The sequence below is a fragment of the Arvicanthis niloticus genome, chromosome 7 (genome assembly GCF_011762505.2).
Source record: "Arvicanthis niloticus isolate mArvNil1 chromosome 7, mArvNil1.pat.X, whole genome shotgun sequence".
Taxonomy (NCBI): domain Eukaryota; kingdom Metazoa; phylum Chordata; class Mammalia; order Rodentia; family Muridae; genus Arvicanthis; species Arvicanthis niloticus.
In genome coordinates, this window is record NC_047664.1 from 21943055 (window position 1) to 21962107 (window position 19053).

General features: G+C 41.9%; 1 protein-coding gene across 7 annotated transcripts in view; it reads left to right on the forward strand.

The window, feature by feature from the left end:
* Positions 1-9153: 9153 nt before the first annotated feature.
* Positions 9154-19053, forward strand: part of Aftph (aftiphilin) — a 53522-nt gene continuing 43622 nt past the window's right edge. For 4 of the 7 annotated variants that reach the window (XR_013111737.1, XM_034508386.2, XM_034508387.2 and 1 more), the window contains exon 1: positions 9154-9296. The gene's annotated coding sequence lies outside the window, so the exon portion shown is untranslated. Of the gene's footprint in view, positions 9297-9536; positions 9866-18213; positions 18356-19053 lie in introns of those variants that run through there. The other 3 variants (XM_076938070.1, XM_076938072.1, XM_076938071.1) reach the window with 2 other exon arrangements.

Consider the following 19053-nt stretch of genomic DNA (forward strand, 5'->3'; position numbering starts at 1 on the left):
GTGGCTGGACCAACAAAACAAATTACTCTACCCAGATGGAAAGATAGCTTGGAAGTCCAGGTGTGATTAATCTATCATGCAGAGATTTGTGGACTCACACTTTTTAATCAACAGAACCTCAGGAAAGACATCCTAGCTGCCCTACTTGACTGGAGGAGCTGGAATCTGCATGACTGCAGATCTAAATTGCTTATCTATATGATGGAACTGCCAAGGACAAGCCTAGGCTGTTCCGCACTGGTGTGAACTGATTGTTCCTTTGTCCCCACCAACATGCATGCTTAATTTTTATCATGTTAATGTCAATGTCTCATAGTCCCTAGTTCTTTACTTTCTCCCAAGAACCTAAACAATATGGTTGTTAACTTGGATTCATTTAAACATGCGCCTGTGTTAAGATCAGTACTTGAAATTTTCAGGGTAGACATGTTTCCTCAGATGGTGACACAGACAGAACACAGCTAGTGCTTTCTTGACACATGTGCTCATCCCTTCAATAACCACTTGAGCATCATCTATGCCTGAAACTGATGGAATTTCGAAAGTGTCATGTGACACCCAGAAGAACTTTCAATGTCTAGGATCCCCAACCCCGTCTCCCCGAGGGATGGTTCTTACAGATTCTCTCTCACATGTTTGCGTTAACTTCACTAGCTCATGTGATTAAAAGCACAGCAGAGTGTATCTATCCTCTCATTCCTTCTAAAGTGAGTTCTCTTATATAATTCTGCTCAAATAGTTAAGATACTCTAGGGAATATTACCTAAATGGATTTTCAAAGCCACACTTTCAACATTTTCACATCTAAAGAAATGAAAGTAATTGTTGGAATAACAATGAAAGTCTTTCTGGCAGCGCATAAAGGGGGAACCATTACCAGGTTGAGAAAGAATCCATTACCATCATGGAAAGGGGTAATTTCCAAAGAATTTATAGTTGATACTTTACAAAACCAGTGCTCTGAAATTTGCTCCATTTTATTTACTACACCCTCATGGGTGTGATATTATGACAAGAATGTTAATGATTTTTAAAACTCTAAAATGATGCCTATTTATATACTATGAGGGAGCACAGAATTCTATACCATTCATTTGATCCATTCAGTTACTTTTCCAGCAAATGTGTGATGTCAGCAAAACAGATGAGAAAGAGCAGATCTTTCCTCTAAAAGAAAACCTTCAAGTCGTCAGTGTAGCAGAGCAGATGGGAGAGCAGGGGTTACAGTGAGTATACGAGCAATATTGTAGATGTGCACAAGCTACTGTGAGTGCTTAAAGAAGGAGCACCTGGAGAAAGGTGGGAGAGAAGACATCCAGAAGAGTGTCTGGAGCCAGAGAAGACATCCGGAAGAGTGTCTGGAGCTGTAATTTCTCCTCCTCTTCCTTCTCCTCTTCCTCCTCCTCCCCCCTCCCCCTCCCCCTCCCCTCCTCCTCTTCCTTCTTCTTCTCCTCCTTCTTCTTCCTTCTTCTTCCCTCCTCCTCCTCCTCTTTATCGTCTTCCTCTTTTCTTTGTTGTTGTCCTCGTTTTCATTATCGTTTTTGTTTGGTTTTTGTTTTCGAGACAGGGTTTCTCAGTGTAGCTCTGGCTATCCTGGAACTCACTCTATAGACCAGGCTGCCCTCGAACTCCAAAATTGGCCTGCCTCTGCCTCCCAGAGGCCAACACGAACTGGTTAAACAGTATAAAAATGATGTGAAGCCACTCAATGTTTCAGAGTAACAAAACTAAAAATAAAAAGGCTCCAATATCCACACAGCCAGGAGTAGCTCCCAAAATCATGTCTGGTGAAGATAGTACTGAAGTGCCACTGGCACTGGGCATCAGAGAGCAACCAGCCCCTGACCTCAGAAATTCAGTCTTTTTGCAACTGCTAACATCACCATCAGAGGAAGCCCTCTGCTCTTCTTCCTTCTGGGTGTCACTGGCTCTGGAATCAAAGTTGGGGCTGTAACTGCAGGCTTTTCTACCCACACCACAATTCCCAAATAAGGACTCAGATACTTGCTTATATTTTATTAATAAATGCCTAGGCTTTAAGTTAGGCTTGTTCCCTGACTAACTCACAACTCAATTATCCAGTTTATACTATTCTATGTCTGTCATGGCTGGTTCTCTCTCCTCAATTTCATACATTGGTCTTCCACCAAGTCTGACTATTCCCCAGAGTCTCTGTCTCTGTCTCTGTCTCTCTCTCTCTCCCCCTCCTCTCCCCTCCCCTCCCCCCTCCTCTCCTCTCTTCCCCTCTCCCCTCTCCCCTCTCCCGTCTCCCCTCTTCCGTCTCCCCTCTCCCCCCTCTCTCCCCTCCCCTCTCTCTCCCCTTCCCCCTCTCCCCCCTCTCCTCTCCCCTCCCCTCCCCTCTCCCCTCTCTCCCCTCTCCCCTCCCCTCCCTCTCCTCTCCTCTCTCTCTCCTCTCCTCCCTTCTCTCTCCTTCCCTCTCTCCTCTCCTCTCTCCCCCCCTCTCTTCCCCTCTCCCCCCTTTCCCCCTCTCCCTTCTCCCTTCTCCCTTCTCCCTTCTCCCTTCTCCCTTCTCCCTTCTCCCTTCTCCCTTCCCTCTCCTCTCCTCCCCTCCCTCTCCCTCTCCCTCTCCCTCTCCCTCTCCCTCTCCCTCTCCCTCTCCCTCTCCCTCTCCCTCTCCCTCTCCCTCTCCCTCTCCCCTCTCCCCTCTCCCTTCTCCCTCTCCCCTCTCCTTCTCCCTCTCCCTCTCCTTCCATAAGCCTGGAAGACACAGGCTTATGACTCAAATCTTGACATGAAGATCTTGAGGCATTGTGGCCACGAAAATTTTAGGCCCAGACAAACTAGTATGAGCTTTTAATCCCAGGAGACTGAGGCAAGCAGATTTATTATTATTATTATTATTATTATTATTATTATTATTATTGTTATTATTATTATTATTATTATTATTACTATTATTATATGTGTGGGTACATGTATCATGGCATGCATGTGGAGATCAGAGGGTGATTAGGGTTTCAGGAACCAAATCAGACCATCAGATTTGCACACACAGCAAGTGCATTTAGCCAGAGCCATCATACCAGCCCCCCAGATTTCATAATTTCAGTTTTATTTATAACCAAATAAAAATACACTGTGCATAAGTAACACACTTTCCTTATCCATTCATCAGTGGGTAGATATCTGGACTGATTCCATGTTCTACCTATTGTGACTAGAGTGGCAGTGAACATAGATGAGCAAATATCTCTGCGGTCAGATTTGTACTCCCTTGAGAATGTGTACAGGCGTAATATAGCGGGCTCATGTGATGGCTCTAGCTGTAGTTTTTAGAGAAACTTCAACACAGATTTTCAAAGTATCTGGCCTACATTGCCACCAACAATGTATAAGGCTCCCCTCATATTCACACTAGCACTTACTGTCATTTGTATTCTTGATAATGAACATTCTGACTTGGGCCATATGGAATCTCAAGTAGTTTTAATCTGCATTTCCCTGATGGATAAGGGTGTTTGTTGAACACTTTCAAAAGTATTTACTAGCCATTTATATTTCCTCTTTGAGAACTCTCTATTCATTTTATAATTTTTAGTTGGGTTGTTTGTTTAGGTTTGAGGGAGTTTTGAATTTGTGTGTGTGTGTGTGTGTGTGTGTGTGTGTGTGTGTGTGTTGGATGGTAAAACCATGTCAGGAAGCTTGGTGGGTAGAGCAGGTTGAGACCCGGAGACTCCGTGGGCACACACCTGAGACTTACCTAAGTCTTACTTACTTACTTACTCCCTGTTCCCTGCCAGGTTCCTGGCCTAGAACATATGCCACACTCCTCATATAAAGAATCATGATCACATAGGCCCAGAACAGAGTTCTCCATGCTAGTGAGGTACCTACCTAGAGGCCCTAAAGGCTTAGCCGACAATCTTTCCTTCCCAGACATTCCTACCTATAAAAGGTATTTAATTTCAGGTCCACCCTGAGAAGTGGGTATGGTTCAGCATGCATCCATTTCCACCACGAACAGCCAATAAACAGTTTAGAATCATAACTGTCTCTTTCATCAAGATCTGCCAGGAAAAGACATTCTGACCTCAGAGCCACAGCTTAATTCTCCCATAGAAGGCCTCTCTGCACTTCTAGTCGGCCTCGGCCAAGCTAAGGACAATAACCACTGAGATAAGCCATGCTCCCCTTTCCCCAGTCCTGGGCTAGATGCTGTCCCCAGCCTGTGGGCCCACAACTCCATTCTCTTGCGCAACTCCCAGTGGTGCCTAGATATCCAAGAGTCTGAGAACTCCACAGCCTCAGGCCTCATCGCAGGCCCAGGGACCCCTGATCCAACTCACATCTCAGACTGTGCTTTCCCACCCCCAAAGCAGCATAGGATGAGCATAGAGTTCTGCCTCCCCAATACCCAGTGGCAGGGCAGATGCAGTGTGTGTGTGTGTGTGTGTGTGTGTGTGTGTGTGTGTGTGTGTGTGTACTACATGTGTATCATGTGTATAGGTTTTCTGGAAGCCAGAAGAGGGTTTCAGATCCCCTGGAGCTGCAGTTACCGGTAATTGTGAGCTGTCCAGTGTGGTAACTGAGAGTTGAACTTGGGTCATCTGGAATAACCACTAAGCCATCTCTCAAGCCTTGATATTGTGGTGTTTTACTTCTTTGGATGTTCTAGACACTAATCTCTCAGATGTATAGCTGGCCAAGATTTTTGACTGTTACTTTGGTTGCTGATTTACTTGACCGTTTTCTTGCTGTACAGAGTTCTTTCGTTTCATGAGATCCCGTTTTCAAGTGTTGGTCTTGTTTCCTGAGTGACCATAGTCCTATTCAGAAAGTCCTTCCCTATACAGTGAAGTGTACTCCCTAATTTTCCTTTCAGGCTTCAGAGTATCAGGTATGATGCTGGGGTCCTTGATCCATCCAGAGTTTTTTGCAGGGTGAGAGAGAAGGATTTAGTTTCATTCTTTTGCATGCTGATACACAGGTTCCTCAGAGCCATTTCTTGAAGGTACTGTCTTTTTACAATTGTTACTTTTAGAATATTAGTTAAAAATCAGGTATCTGTGGTTCCATGGATTTACATGTGTTCATTATTTCACTTTATAAGTATAAATCTGTTTTGTGTCAGTACCATAATGTTTCTATTATGACTCTGTACTATAACTTGAAATCAGGTATGACAATGCAGTATTATTTTTGTTGAGGAGTTCTTGTTTTGTGTGTGTGTGTGTGTGTGTGTGTGTGTGTGTGTGTACTTCCATATGTTTTAAGATTGTTTTCCCCATGTCTTTAAAGAATGGTTCTAGAATTTTGATTGGGATCACATTGAATCTGCAGATTCCTTTGCACAGGAGGGGCAATTTTTACAATATTAGTTCTTCTGATTCATGAGCATTGTAGGCCTTTCTATCTTCTAATGTCTTCTGTTATCTTTCTTCGGTGTCTTAAAGTTTTCAATGTAAAGGTATTTATTTATAATGAAAGACACTATATTTATTCCCTTGTGTGTGTGTGTATCGTGTGTGGGATGTGTGTGTTTGGGGTGTGTGTGTGGTGTGTGTGTGATGTGTGTGGTGGGGGTGTGTGTTTGGGATATGTAGGGGGTGTTTGGTGTGTGTGTGTTGTAAATGGGATTACTTCCCTGGTTTCCTTTGCAGCATTTGTGTCATCTGGATACAGGAAGTCCATGCAGCACCTGTATCATTTAGATACAGGAAGTCTGACTTTTGCTGCCACTTAAGTGGTTTGCTTCTCGTGATGAGTCCTGCAGTCCTTCTGTGAGCAGTGCATTAGCACCGCTTCTCACTGACAAGAGTTGGAATCCCACTGTATTTGTGCACATTAGACAGTCTAAACTAATTACAATTGATTCAGGAGTTACAGTCATCATTTTTTTTTCCTTTCTACATCTTTAAAATGTGTTTCAAGATCACCATTTAAAAGGTCTGCTCCAGGTGAGAGGAGCATGTTTGAGAGTGATTGTCTAGAGCTGGGCGGTGGTGGCCCACACCTTTAATCCCAGTACTTGGGAGGCAGAGGCAGGGAGATTTCTGAGTTCGAGGCCAGGCTGGTCTACAGAGTGAGTTCCAGGACAGCCAGGGCTACACAGAGAAACCCTGTCTAGAAAAAACAAAAAACAAACAAACAAACAGAGAGTGATTGTCTAGGGAATGGAATAATCTGCAAATAAATTTATAGTTCATCTATACACTCAGGTATTTCAAAAGCCTTTTTTTTTCATTACAAAAATATTCTAAATAGCATGAAATGAAAAGCAGAGTACAACGGACACTGGTATATTTACCACCCAGAGTCAAGCAAGAGTAGCTATTATTTTTTTAATATTTATTTATTTATTTATTTATTTATTTATTTGTTTTTCTAGACAGGGTTTCTCTGTGTAGCCCTGGCTGTCCTGGAACTCACTCTGTAGACCAGGCTGGCCTTGAACTCAGAAATCCACCTGCCTCCACCTCCCAAGTGCTGGGATTAAAGGCGTGTGCCACCACTGCCCGGCCGGATCTTAAAGTTTTTATTGTAGAGATATTTCATTTACTTTGTTAGATTTAAACATAGTTGGGCATGGTGACATACACCTATAATCACAGCACTTGGGTGGTGGAGATAGGGGATCAGGAGTTCAAAATCCTCTTTAGTTAACAACTTGAGGATTAGCCTGGGTTACAGGAGACTCCGGTTCAAAATAAAAAATAGAAAACCAGGTTTTTTTCTCCCTGTTTTATGTGTGATGCAGGTTTCTCTACCTAAGGTATGATTCATAGAGCCTCCTCCCTGAAAGAGCTTTTAGTGGTCAAAGAAATTTGAGTGACTAAGAGGTTAACAATAGTACCACAATGTAACATTTGACTAAAAAGGGTATATGGTATAAACTTTACTATTTATTATGATTTCAGTTTTTTTTTAACAGGTCTGAATAGGAGAAAAAACTAGAAATAAATGGCCAGGTTTTTTTTTTTCTTTTCTTGATGCCAAATGTCAGATAATATGGTCATCATGTGTTTTAAAAGACAAGCAAAAGTATTGCTGCTGTCTTCAAATGCGGTGAAATTTTAGAAGAATATTCTCACAAGACTTGTCATCTTAAAAAAGAGTTCGGCTGGATTCTTTTTGTAATATAATGTCTAAGCATTAGAATGCTGTCTTGGGAATCACATGTAAGACTATCCAATTACTGATAGGTTGACTGTGCTCCCAAGTCATTTGAACAAATAGCTACTCCACTTCTATGGATTTAAAAAAAAAAAGTAAACAGAGTTAGCTTCTTCATTTACCTAATAAAAATAATCATTTGGTAATCATATAATCTGTGAAATCATGAGGATATTTTCCCAAACAGCAGTTTCCTTTTAATGTTTAGAATCACTATTTTAAGCATTTTTGATTGGTTTACATTATTTGAAATTCATCATTCAAACGTTTTCTTCAGATCTTATTCGGAAGATTTAGCAAGTGAAAACAAACATATGTTCGTCTGAAATCAATTCATTTTCAGTTTTACAACGCAGCTGCTTTCTTTCTTTTTGTTTGTTTTGACTTTGTTTTTTTTTTCTTTTTCTTTTCTTTTTTTTTTTTTTTTTTTTTTTTGGTTTTTTGAGACAAGGTTTCTCTGTGTAGCCCTGGCTGTCCTGGAGCTCACTCTGTAGACCAGGCTGGCCTCCAACTCAGAAATCCACCTGCCTCTGCCTCCCAAGTGCTGGGATTAAAGGCGTGCGACACCACCGCCTGGCTTGTTTTGATTTTCATTCTCGGACAATAAACTTGTTTTACAGTGACATACTTTTTTTTTTTTGCACATGAGCTACACCAGCAGGGGGCGAAATACAAAAGGAATAAATTTGACAAGCCATATACATTTTTCTCACTTCAGTGACTGGGCAGTAACAAAACATTCAGCATAACCACAAAGCAGTAATGCAGTCTCCCTTATCTTACAATGACTGAATTGTGAGGAGACAAATGAGGGTCTATTTTAGTTCTTCAAGTTAATTTGTCTAGAACATTGCAGAGGCGGGATAAACCGTGATGAATTGCTATTGTCCTTATCTTTCCCGACGTGTATAATTCCTCCAAAGGGGTGGACAGTTCTCTGTGATGACGGGTGTTTTCAGTCCTTGTTTCTTTGGGTTACTGCTGAGCTTTGCGGTTTTGGAACTATTTTAAATAATTCAGCGTGGGCAGAAAGAGGGCCCGGCAGGGCTCATGGTTTGTAGGGTAGAGTCCAGGGTTCATCCTCTGAGACAGGAATAATAAGCCTGCAGCCTTGTAGTCTGAGTTTTACAGTGAAATGGGTTCTAACAGAGTCATAATAAAGGACGGGGAAAGGTTATAAAACCAAAACACCCAACTGCTCAGGAACGGATGGAAACAAAAATCTCTTATGACCTCTGTTGTATAGAATCGCTCAAATGCACAGGTTGATTTGCAAGAAAACGATTATCTTCTCCAAACAGCAACACAATTCTGGACTGATTTTGTCGAAGACCATTTGTTAGTTTGCCTGCTGACTTGTCTTCTTAAGTAGGACAATCACTTCTCGTTTGTTAAATAACAGCTTCCTCTTTTGTTGGCTTACATAAAAAGAGGAAGGGAATGAAAGTCTTTTTTTTTCCGGGCAAAAGGACGAGCTGCTGAATGTTGTCCAGCCGGTTTTTCAGTAGAGATCTGGTTCCGTATTTCCATACGTCTGCAGTTTTATTCCAAGGCGAAACTTAACCCGCTCCGAGCTCAATGGTAAAGTAATGGGCTGAGAGGAACTCGGCAGCCCCGTGGCAGGGAGCGCTGCCTCACAGGGTCGGGCGGGGAGGGAGGACGTCCCCAGCCCACACTTCTGTGAGTACGGAAAAAAGACAGTTTGCCCGCACCCAAAATGGCGAACGTCGTTCCACACGACGGCGCCTGCGCAGAAGTAAGAATTCTGTGACACTAATTCCCCTGGAGTGTCCTCCCCCACCCCGGCACCCACCAGCGCCCGGCCCCGACCTAGCCACCTGCGCCCGGAAGTGACGTATCGACAGCAGCGGTTCCCCGCTGCATGATGGGAGAGTGTGTGGAGTGGGCGGGGGTCTCCGCGGAGGAGGAGGAGGCGGAGGCGGCGGCGGCGGAAGAGGGCGGAGGGTAGTGGGATGGGGGTCCCGCGGCAGCGCTGAAACTCCGGGTGGGCGTCCATGGCGCCGCGCCGCTGACAGGGCTGGGAGCAGCTCCCCTTCCGCCCTCAGCAGCTCAGCGTCCGAGTAACCGGTCCTTCCCCCGGGGAGCCAGTTCCTCCCCGGGCCGCCAAGCCATGCCCATCGCGGCCGCCCGGGACGAGCCAGGTGAGTGCTGCCGCCGCGCTCGCGGGGTGCGGAGGACCCGGCCCGGCTAGTCGCCCCGGCCTGGAGCACCTGCCCGCGTCGGCCCGGGTGCGGGCCTGCGAGCTCCGGCGCGGGCTCTGCTCTTCTCCGCGGATGCGGAACGCCGCTGGCAGAGCCTGAAGCAGAGTGGCACGGCGCTCGGCATCCCGGGCTCGGCCGAGGAGAGCCAGCCGTGCCCTCCCGGCCGCCGTGGCCCACCCTGCCCCTCGCCGTTCACCTGCCCCGAGCTGCGCGCCGGGGTTCCCTCCCGGCCGCTGTGCAGAAGTTTGGGGCTCCGCTCCGGCTTCCTCCTTCTCCCACCTCCCTCGTGACAGGTGTAAACACTGTCTGCCTCGCGGAGGCCCGAGGCCGGCTGCTGCAGGACTGTGCCGCCTCGGAGGGTCTCTGAATGCGCCAACGGGCAGGGACGGCCCTGAGCTGTGTCCCTTATGGAGAGGACCTTTTCGGCACTCCTCGGGAAATCATCTGCGTCTTCTCCCTCGCTGCGTCCGAAAGTTGAGCCATTATTCTTTAAGCGCCGGACTTGGCAGGTGCTGCGGGGCGCCAGGGACAGAGGGTGAACTGAACGGTGGTGGATTCTTTTTCCCTTTGGAAACTGAGACTAGTTGTGCCTCCTACCGCTCCCACCTTGTTGGTTTATTCAAGATATAGTGTGATGTCCCTCTGAATCTGTTGCGGTTGAGGAAAGAACTGACTCATACATGTAAATATTAACGGGGAGGGGGCAGGGAGCGTCAAAGGAGCGATGGTTCTGTTTCTGAGTTCTCACTAAGAGAAGTAAAACTTTACTCAAACTTTAGGGCATAAATATCTTCCACGAGGTACAGCCTCATACTCTAAGGTGGGTTTTTGTTTATTTGGGGGAGGATAGTGGTGGGAATAGGGGCTGTAGAACGGTTTAAATCAGATTTTACATTTGTTGAACTATTAGAGAAAAATATATGCTAAACTCTAGGGGGAACTATGCTTCAACTCTAATGCGTTAATATAAGCAGCCTAGTTTACCTACATTTTATAAGTTTCTAAACGCTGGCATAACACTCTCCAAAAGTGTATTTGTTAAAACAAAGTACCTATTGTAGTCTTATTCATGGATATATCTCACATGAATAAAAAGTTAGATCCAGCATCTTAATTTCTAGTTCGGCAAATAGCACTTACTAGATTCTTATTAGATATAGTGTATGTATCAGATTTATCTATTGGTGTTTAGAGATATATTTTTAAATCATTAAAAAGCTCCTGAAAAAAAACTGAGTAAGACTTGAAATACGTAGGGCACTTGAATTTAATGTTATCTGATCTTTTGACCTAGAAGCTGTAATGAAAATAATCCCATGTCAAGCAAAGATATATCCATAATGACGTTGATAAATTTTGCAGAATCTGATTGTTTATGAAAATCTCATAATCTAGGTGATTCTATTATAAAACATTATTTAAAAAATTTTAAAGCTGTTCTGCTTATAGTTAATAAAAAGCTAGATGCAAAAGGCAGTGAAATTTGAATACTGGTGGTTTATTTTTTTGTGAAATCTAACAGACAAGGAATTCATTAAATAGCATCTCATTGGGGAATTGACAAGCCTTCCCCTCAAGTCTCATTATAGCAGTCTTTTATATATTTAGATACTTTATCAAGAATTATCTAAATTAAATGTTTCTATTCCAGTTTAATGTTTTGGACACTTTGTTTTTAGTTTTTGAGGCAGAGTTTCATGTAGCTCACATGTAGCTGAGGCTGCCTTCAAACTTCTAATCCTTCTGTCTCTGCAGCTCAAGTGCTTGATTACAGACATATGCTGCCATGTCCAGCTTCCATCAATTTGTAAATTATAAAAATAAAAGCCTTTCCTCTTTAAGCACTTTCAGTTCCTTATTATGTAGGTCAGAAAGACTTCATAGCCTAAACTTCATTTTTTTTGTTGTTGATTTTTAATGTGACTTTGAAAATATTGAGCAACTATGAATTTTATGTATGACATTTTGGTAATTAATTTTTCTAATTTAGTATAAGCATATGTATGCACATACACAGTCATAAGTCCTTTTGCAGTTTTGCATAGTAATTGCTAATACTGATACATATTGCTTTCCATGAGCTACATCCATGTCCTTTTCTGTTTGTTTTGTGTTGCTGAGTCGTGAATCCAGGGCCCTATGCATTCTAGGCAGGCACTGTACCAGTGAGCCCGGTCCCTAGCCCAACAAGATACTTTTAAAAATGTTTTCATGAGTCAGTGAGATGGTTCAGTGAGTTAAAACTTGCTGCCAAACCTAGTGTGACTTGACTTTGATCCCCAAGACCCATATGGTGGAAGGAGAGAACCAACTCCTGCAGGGTGTCCTCTTGACTTCCATGTGCATGCATACATAAATAAATACGTGTAGTTTAAAAAATTGAAATTCTTTCTGTGAATACATTAAGTTATTTAATCCTTACAGTAACCCTATAGGTAGTATATAGAGTGCTAACCTCAATTTTTTTCCCCAAGGAAACAGACACAAAGATAATTTTCATAAGGTAAATCAGCTGGTAAGTGACAAGGCAAGATACAATATAGCATTTATGTAGGGGTTTTTTGTTTGTTTGTTTGTTTGGTTTGGTTTGGGTTGGTTTTTTTGAGACAGGGTTTCTCTGTAGCCCTGGCTGTCCTGGAACTAACTCTGTAGACCAGGTTGGCCTCAAACTCAGAAATCCACCTGCCTCTGCCTCCCAAGTGTTGGGATTAAAGGCATGTGCCACCACTGCCCGGCATAGTTTTTTGTTGTTATTGTTTTGTTTTTTGTTTTTGTTTTTTTGCAGAACTATACCACTCTTTTTCTCAGATTCATAAAGCATGTATCACAAGTATAAATGTGTGGGCTGGGGGTGTTCTGCTCAGTGGTAGAAGTCTTGTTTGGCATGAGTAACATCCTGAGTTCTGTCCAGCATTGTACAAAAAGAAGTGGAATAATAAACACTAAGTAAGTATATAAAAGTTAGCCTTGGAGAACTGGAGAGTGCTAAAGATATGGAAAGAACCTGTTGTGACTTCTCAAATGGAGCTTTACTGTTTGAAGCATACTTAGAGTAAGAGAAAGTTAGAATAAGATACATGTTAACAGATGAATAGTGGGCTTTTCCCCACGCTTTTATTGCTTAACAGGCTTTAAAGAAAAATTAAAAGTTTAAATATTTCACTTCAAAACAAAATGTCACCTTTTCTTTTAGCAAGGTTTCAGGAGAGAATAGAGAATAGAATGTTATTGTATTGATTTCATTTTAAAGTACAGAAACTTAATAACTCTAAAATGCTTGAACTAAAGCTTTTCCAGGTTTTTCTGCATTAATTTCTTTTGCCTAGGACCTCATCTAAAATTGCTGCCAAACATCTCAACAGCCCTTTATGACACCTGTGATTTATGTGTCTGGATTTACCCTAAGATTAGGGGTTCATTGGTCAGTAGGAAAGACCAATTCCCTGAGAAAGACAGGTCAGAAACTGTTGACTAGAAAGAGTTTCTGAGAAGTATAAAGAGGAGAAAAGCAGATACACTATTTATTCCATCTTATTCTCATTGACCACCACCACTCCTATTACAGATAACTTTGGTAAAGACAAACCTTTCAAAGATAAATCACTAAGAAACCAAGTATCTGTATGTTCAGAACTTAACTTCAAGCACTCTGATAGTGAATTGTTCCCAGAGGAAATCACATGGTAAATTAGGTAAATTTCCTCCTTTTGATTCTTCTGTATAGATACAGCATATTGTAAATAGTTTCAGCTGAATATCTGCTGAGGCTCTTCACATATTCTTAAAGTAGTCATCAAATACCTGTTCTCTGTCAGGCCCTTGTCTAGTTGTTGGGGATACTGAAATAGCAAGCAGTTATAAAACTGCTTTGGTTTCTTGATTGTGTATGTACATGTATATATGCTTGTGTTTGGGACAGGCAGATATAACAACAGTAAGGTAGCAGACATGAAGAAAAAGTTGATTAGGGAGATAAAGGACTGTTACTTTTACTTTAAGTCATAGACTGGGTGCCAATTACAGGGTATTGATGGGACTTGTGGTTTAATGTATGGTGGGGTTGAACGCTTAAGGCCTACATGAAGAGAACTAAGAGGAAAGAATGATAGAGACAAAAGTGTTCATAGAATAGTAAACCAGATGAGCACAGTTTGTCTAGAGCAACAGGCAGGAGAACTAACAGGAAGTCAGATCAGAGATAGAAGATGGGTGGGCAGCGTTGGAAACCCTTTATAAACATACTGTGTGCAGTGGGAAGCCATCACTTCCCAAGGTTTTCAAGGGAAGATGTCAGATAATATGTGTTTTGTTTTCTTTTATTTCTATAAGTGTAAGTTGTGTGCCTGATACCCAAGGATACCAGAAGAAGGTGTCAGACTCCCTACAGATGGAATTATGGATGGTGATAAGCCATCATGTGGGTGCCAAGAATAGAACCCAGGTCCTCTGCAACAGCAACAAGAAAGTTGCCTGAGTCGACTCTCCACCCTCCTCCATGTATGTTCTAAAAGGATATGTTAGGGCTGAGATGCAAGTCAGTGAGAGAGTCTGTCCTTAAGCATGTACAGTGTATAGAGTCAGTCTCTTACATGAGTGCGCACACACACACACACTCCTACACAAATCTACCTTCAGACAAAAGGATGCATGTACATCCTGTATAGAAAATAGACCATAAGAATGCAAAAGTTAAAGCAGAAGTATTCATTGAGGAGCTGGGTACAGTGAAGCAGCTCAGACATAGTGGCCAGGACCAGTAGTAGAGGTATTGAGAAGTGGTGGGACAGTATTGAGTTGAAAATTTTAATCTCCTCATTGCTGAATGTGGAGAAGTTGTCATGGCAGTCCTCTTTGAAAACTAAAGTCTGTACAGCCAGTGTCCTAGCCTATTCTTATACTTCATCTATTCTACATTCTAATTGTTGTGCCATGAAGTATTTGTGAACCCCAAAAGACCACCAAGGAGCTGATTCCAGCATAATCACACTAGGGTCTCTTTATTCAGGCTCAAGCTTGGGCCACACCACCATCTCTGAGGCAGCAGAATGGGAGGGTGCAGTCCGAGCCCTCATCAGGATAAGGTTTTATAGGGAATGGCAAGCAAGCAAGGGAGTTTAAGTTTAATCCAACAGGTAGGTGCTTTGAAGCAAAACCATAAACAATAATAAACAGTCTGAAAGTATATCTGAAACAATCAGACTAATCTTTGATCAACTGTTGCTTGGAAGTAGCTAGGGAGTAACTCTGGGGTATGGGGTCCTTCCTGGTACTTGGGTATAGCTTGGGTTCTGCTGTAGGCCAATTCTCAGCCTCTTTTTCTTTTAAGATGGAGGCTAGTCCCAAGATGGGGGTAGGTTTAGCCTCTCATAATCAAATTCTATTACATGTCTTACTGTGCTTGGACAGTGCCTTCATGTATTATCCTTGGTGGCAGATATCTTCTCTGTTAAACCCTCCAGAATCTCTGTTACCTGGACATGGTACACCTTTAATCTCAGCATTCAGAGGTTTGGGGCCAGCCTGCTATATGTATAGGGTTCCAGGCTATTCAAGGTTACATAGAAAGACCCTTTCTCAAAGAGAAAAAGAAAAAACCCACACTATTTCTGTTAACATGGGCATGCGCGTGTGCCTATGCTCCCCCACAACAATACATTTAAAAGTTTTTTTCTTTTAGTAAAAAGTACACATATAAATATATGTGTAAATATATAAATATGTGGGAAATATATATTATATATATATTAGCGCGCGCACACACACACACACACAGAGTTTTACTGTTTAGTCCTTCTCATATTAATTCCCCCTTATAAGTGTTAAGTTTTATTAAGGTTATTACTCCCTTTATTCTAGCAGTTTTGTGTATAGTAGATACTCTGTGAGTAGTCAGTGGATATATTTTTTTATGCTTAAAGCATACAAGAGAATTATATCAAATAGATAAGCCAAAAAATGTCCACATTTTTTTCCAAAAAAAAAATCCAAAAAATTGATTTCTTAGAGTTTTGCTTTGGTTTGGATTTTTGAAACAGGGTCTTACTATGAAGAGTAAGGGATGGCTTGGTACTTACTATGTAACCCAGGGTAGCCTCAAACTTGTGGCAGTTCTCCTTCTTCACCCTCCCTTGTAAAGGGATTTATAGGCTTGTACCACCATACTTAGCGCCTGGTCTCCTACTGTTAGTAACTAATATATTTCCCACATATTTATATATTTACACATATATTTATATGTGTACTTTTTACTAAAAGAAAAAAACTTTTAAATGTATTGTTGTGGGGGGAGCATAGGCAAGCATACCATCATGCTTGCTTAGAGGTCAGAAGATAACTTTGTGGAGTTGAGTTTTCTTCTTCCTCCTTTACATGGGTTCTGGGAATCAAACTCAGGTCACCAGACTTGTACAACAGCCCCTTTATCGACTGAGCTTTCTTCTGGCCCAACAAAATGGAATTTTGTACATACTGTTTAGATTGTTTTGCTTTGCCAAGTCACCTAAACTAATTTTCAAGGCTATATTCAAATTCTTGCCCAGTTCATCCAAAAGTATACAGCTAATTTGTTGAAATCATTAATGATTAATTTCATGTTGTTTTTCTGATTCTTAAAATTATGAAATTTTAGAAAAGTAGGTATGCTTCCTATGGCAGGAATTTATCTGTTTAGTATCTGATATTGAAGTAAGACTAAAGACTAGAAGAAGGAAGGAATAAGGGTGGTGTCCCCTGGCCATTGTATGTGTGTGAGGCCAGAGGGAAACATCAAGTTGTATCTTCTTAGTTCACCTTTTTTCCTCCTTGAGGCAAAATCTCTCAGGGAACCTGGAGCTCAGAGTTGGCTAGATTGACTGGCCAGTAAGCCCCTCCTCTGGGCTGGGATTAGAGTCATTTTAACCTGGCTCCAAACTCAGGTTCTCATGCTTATGCAGCAAGCACCTGACCACTTGTCCTCTTCACTGGCCATTTTACTTCCAAGAAAAAGCTGTTAACATTTGGATTTCCTTCAGTTTCTTGTGTTTGAATCAAATGAAATTCCTTTCCTTTCCTCTCCTTTCTGTCCTTTCTCCTTTCTCCTTTCCTGGCAGGGTCTCTTGTGACCCAGGCTGACTTCAATCCTGCTGAAACCTTTAGTTATATATGGAGTTACTCTAACATCATTTTTCTTTTTTAAAGTCAAACTGTCCTCTGCTTACCACACTGTAATGGCAGTTTTGTGTTCTCATATGACCATTTGGCTTTAAATCAAGTCTTGATATCTGGTAGTTTAATAGTTTCCATGAAAGACTATTTTTAAATAGTCAAGTAGTTTCAGCTAATAGTGCCCCCTTTCTTTTTTTTTGTTTCCTTTGCTTTCCTAAGTTCGTTTTGCCTCTTAACTTTAAAGGTCTCAGCCTACCGGCTCAGTATCTCCTCTTTTCCGTGCCCAGTTCAGACTTGAAGCCACAGTCTTAAGCAAGTGCACCTTCTTTTGGGTAAAGATTAGTACCAAGATGTCTTCACACTATATGCTCTACTGCCCTGGCTGCCAGTCTGCCAAAGGGCCTCCAGTCTGTGCTGACTGCGACTTGGACTTCTGGATTGTTCCTCTGGCTCCTTTATATGAGACCTTTCTTACCAAAATTCCCAAGCCCAGAAGGTATGCTTTGCCTTGCATTTTTAATTACTGTTTCTCACCTCCATTGACCTAACCTTATAAGGAGTGATTTCCCATGAAAAACTTGTCAAAGTTCAGAAGCCCTGCTGAGGTCTCATTCCCCTACTCTCACTGCTGTTGGCACACTGTTTACTACCCCTAATGAGCTGCTGTGTCAACTCTTTGTGTTTACTGTGGTTTGACTGTTCCTGACTGCCAACACAGTACCCCTGTGCCTTGGAACAAGGAGGCATAAAAATAGCAAGTGGAATATCTCCCCTCCCTGCCATTTGCTCTGGTAATATACAGAAATTAGATGGCTGGTTGGAAATTTTATAGTGCTGAAAAGTCTCCTGTTAGGAAGGGTGAGGAAACTGTTGTATGCCAGGTACAGCACAGAAGCAGATAGTAAACCCCATATTTTCAGTGTTTAAAAAACAATGGACTGGCCAGGCGGTGGTGGCACATGCCTTTAATCCCAGCACTTGGGAGGCAGAGGCAGGCAGATTTCTGAGTTCGAAGCCAGCCTGGTCTACAGAGTGAGTTCCAGGACAGCCAGGGCTACACAGAGAAACCCTGTCTCGAAAAACAAAAACAAAAACAAAACAAAAAAAATGGATTGTTTAAATTAAGTATAAATTTAAAATTCATTGCACAACTGCTACTTTAATTAACATAAAACTTCTTTTAAGTAGAGTTGGCCTGAGCACAGCATAATTATCTAGAAGTGTGTGAACCATACCCACACTAGCTGGTTGAAAATTAGAAGCAGTGGCATGATCTTTCTGAAAGTTTCTGAAGGGCAAGTGAGCCAGAGCCAAGACCTGCTGGAGAGGAAACAGCAATGCATGTCCTTTCAACAGGTAACTCAGGATTGAGAAGTATAGAAATCTCTGTAGTTTAGAAGGCTAGGAAAGCTTATAACCCCTAGAAAATAGAATACCTTGCCAAGATGTGACAGGAAGAAAACCTACTATTTCCTGTGTTGTTGCCTTGGTTACAAATGTCCTGGTTCAGATTTTGTATTTGTATTGACAGCTGATTTTGAAATAGGCCTGAACCAATTAATTATTCCATTTTCAAACAGTGAAAGATTCTGTAGAAAGCAGTTTAGTTATGAGCAGATTCTGTAGAAGTATAGAAAGATGTAGAAACATCATATATTGTTCTTTAAATAACAGATATTGCTGGGTATGATGCCTGATGTCAGTATTCCCAGAATGCCTATCAGGATTGCCATAAATTGAGGCCAGCCTGAGCAAGGCAAGTTGAGGAAGAGGAAGAAGAGAAGGAGAAGAAAGAGGAGGAAGAAGAGGAGGAGGAGGAGGAAGAGGAAAGCCCAGCATCGTAGGACAGTAAAATGGTACATTCACTTGAAATATCTTTGGCAGCTTTTATACACCTAAATATGCACTTACCATAGGTCCTCACATCGCACTCTTGGCATCTTACATTTCTAAAAGTACCTGTATATGTATGTATGTTCTTAGCATCTGTATTATACTTCTGTTTATAACAAGAAAATACTAGAAACAACCCAAATGTTATTCAGCAAGTAATGATTGCACAATATTACATCTGTACAGTGAAATACTACTGACCTTGTGGACAGACGTGATAAACAGGATGAAACTCAAGGAGTAAAAAAGAAGTCAACTTTAATGGGTTTGTCTACTGTAGATGCTGTTTACCTAACACTCGAGCTGGAGCTGGTAGTGTAGCCTGAAATACTGCCTGCTCTTGAAACTGAGGGAAGATGTTCTAAGCCTAAGATTCCTCTAAGCTACAGGGCAAACTCATCAGTAACCTTGACAACTTAGTGAGACCCTGTCTCAAATACAAAGTGAAAGATGAATAAAGTCTGTTAATAATGTTAATAATGTAACCAGTTTCTAATTTTCCTCTATTAGAGCTGTACAGATGTTATCATTTCTGGGAACAGGCTTAAAGGGCACATAGGATTCCATACTATTTTTGCAACTGTTTAAAGTCTGTTACTTCAAAATAAAAATTTCTTAAAAGAACGTATATTATATATTTGTGTTCATGGAAGCATTATTC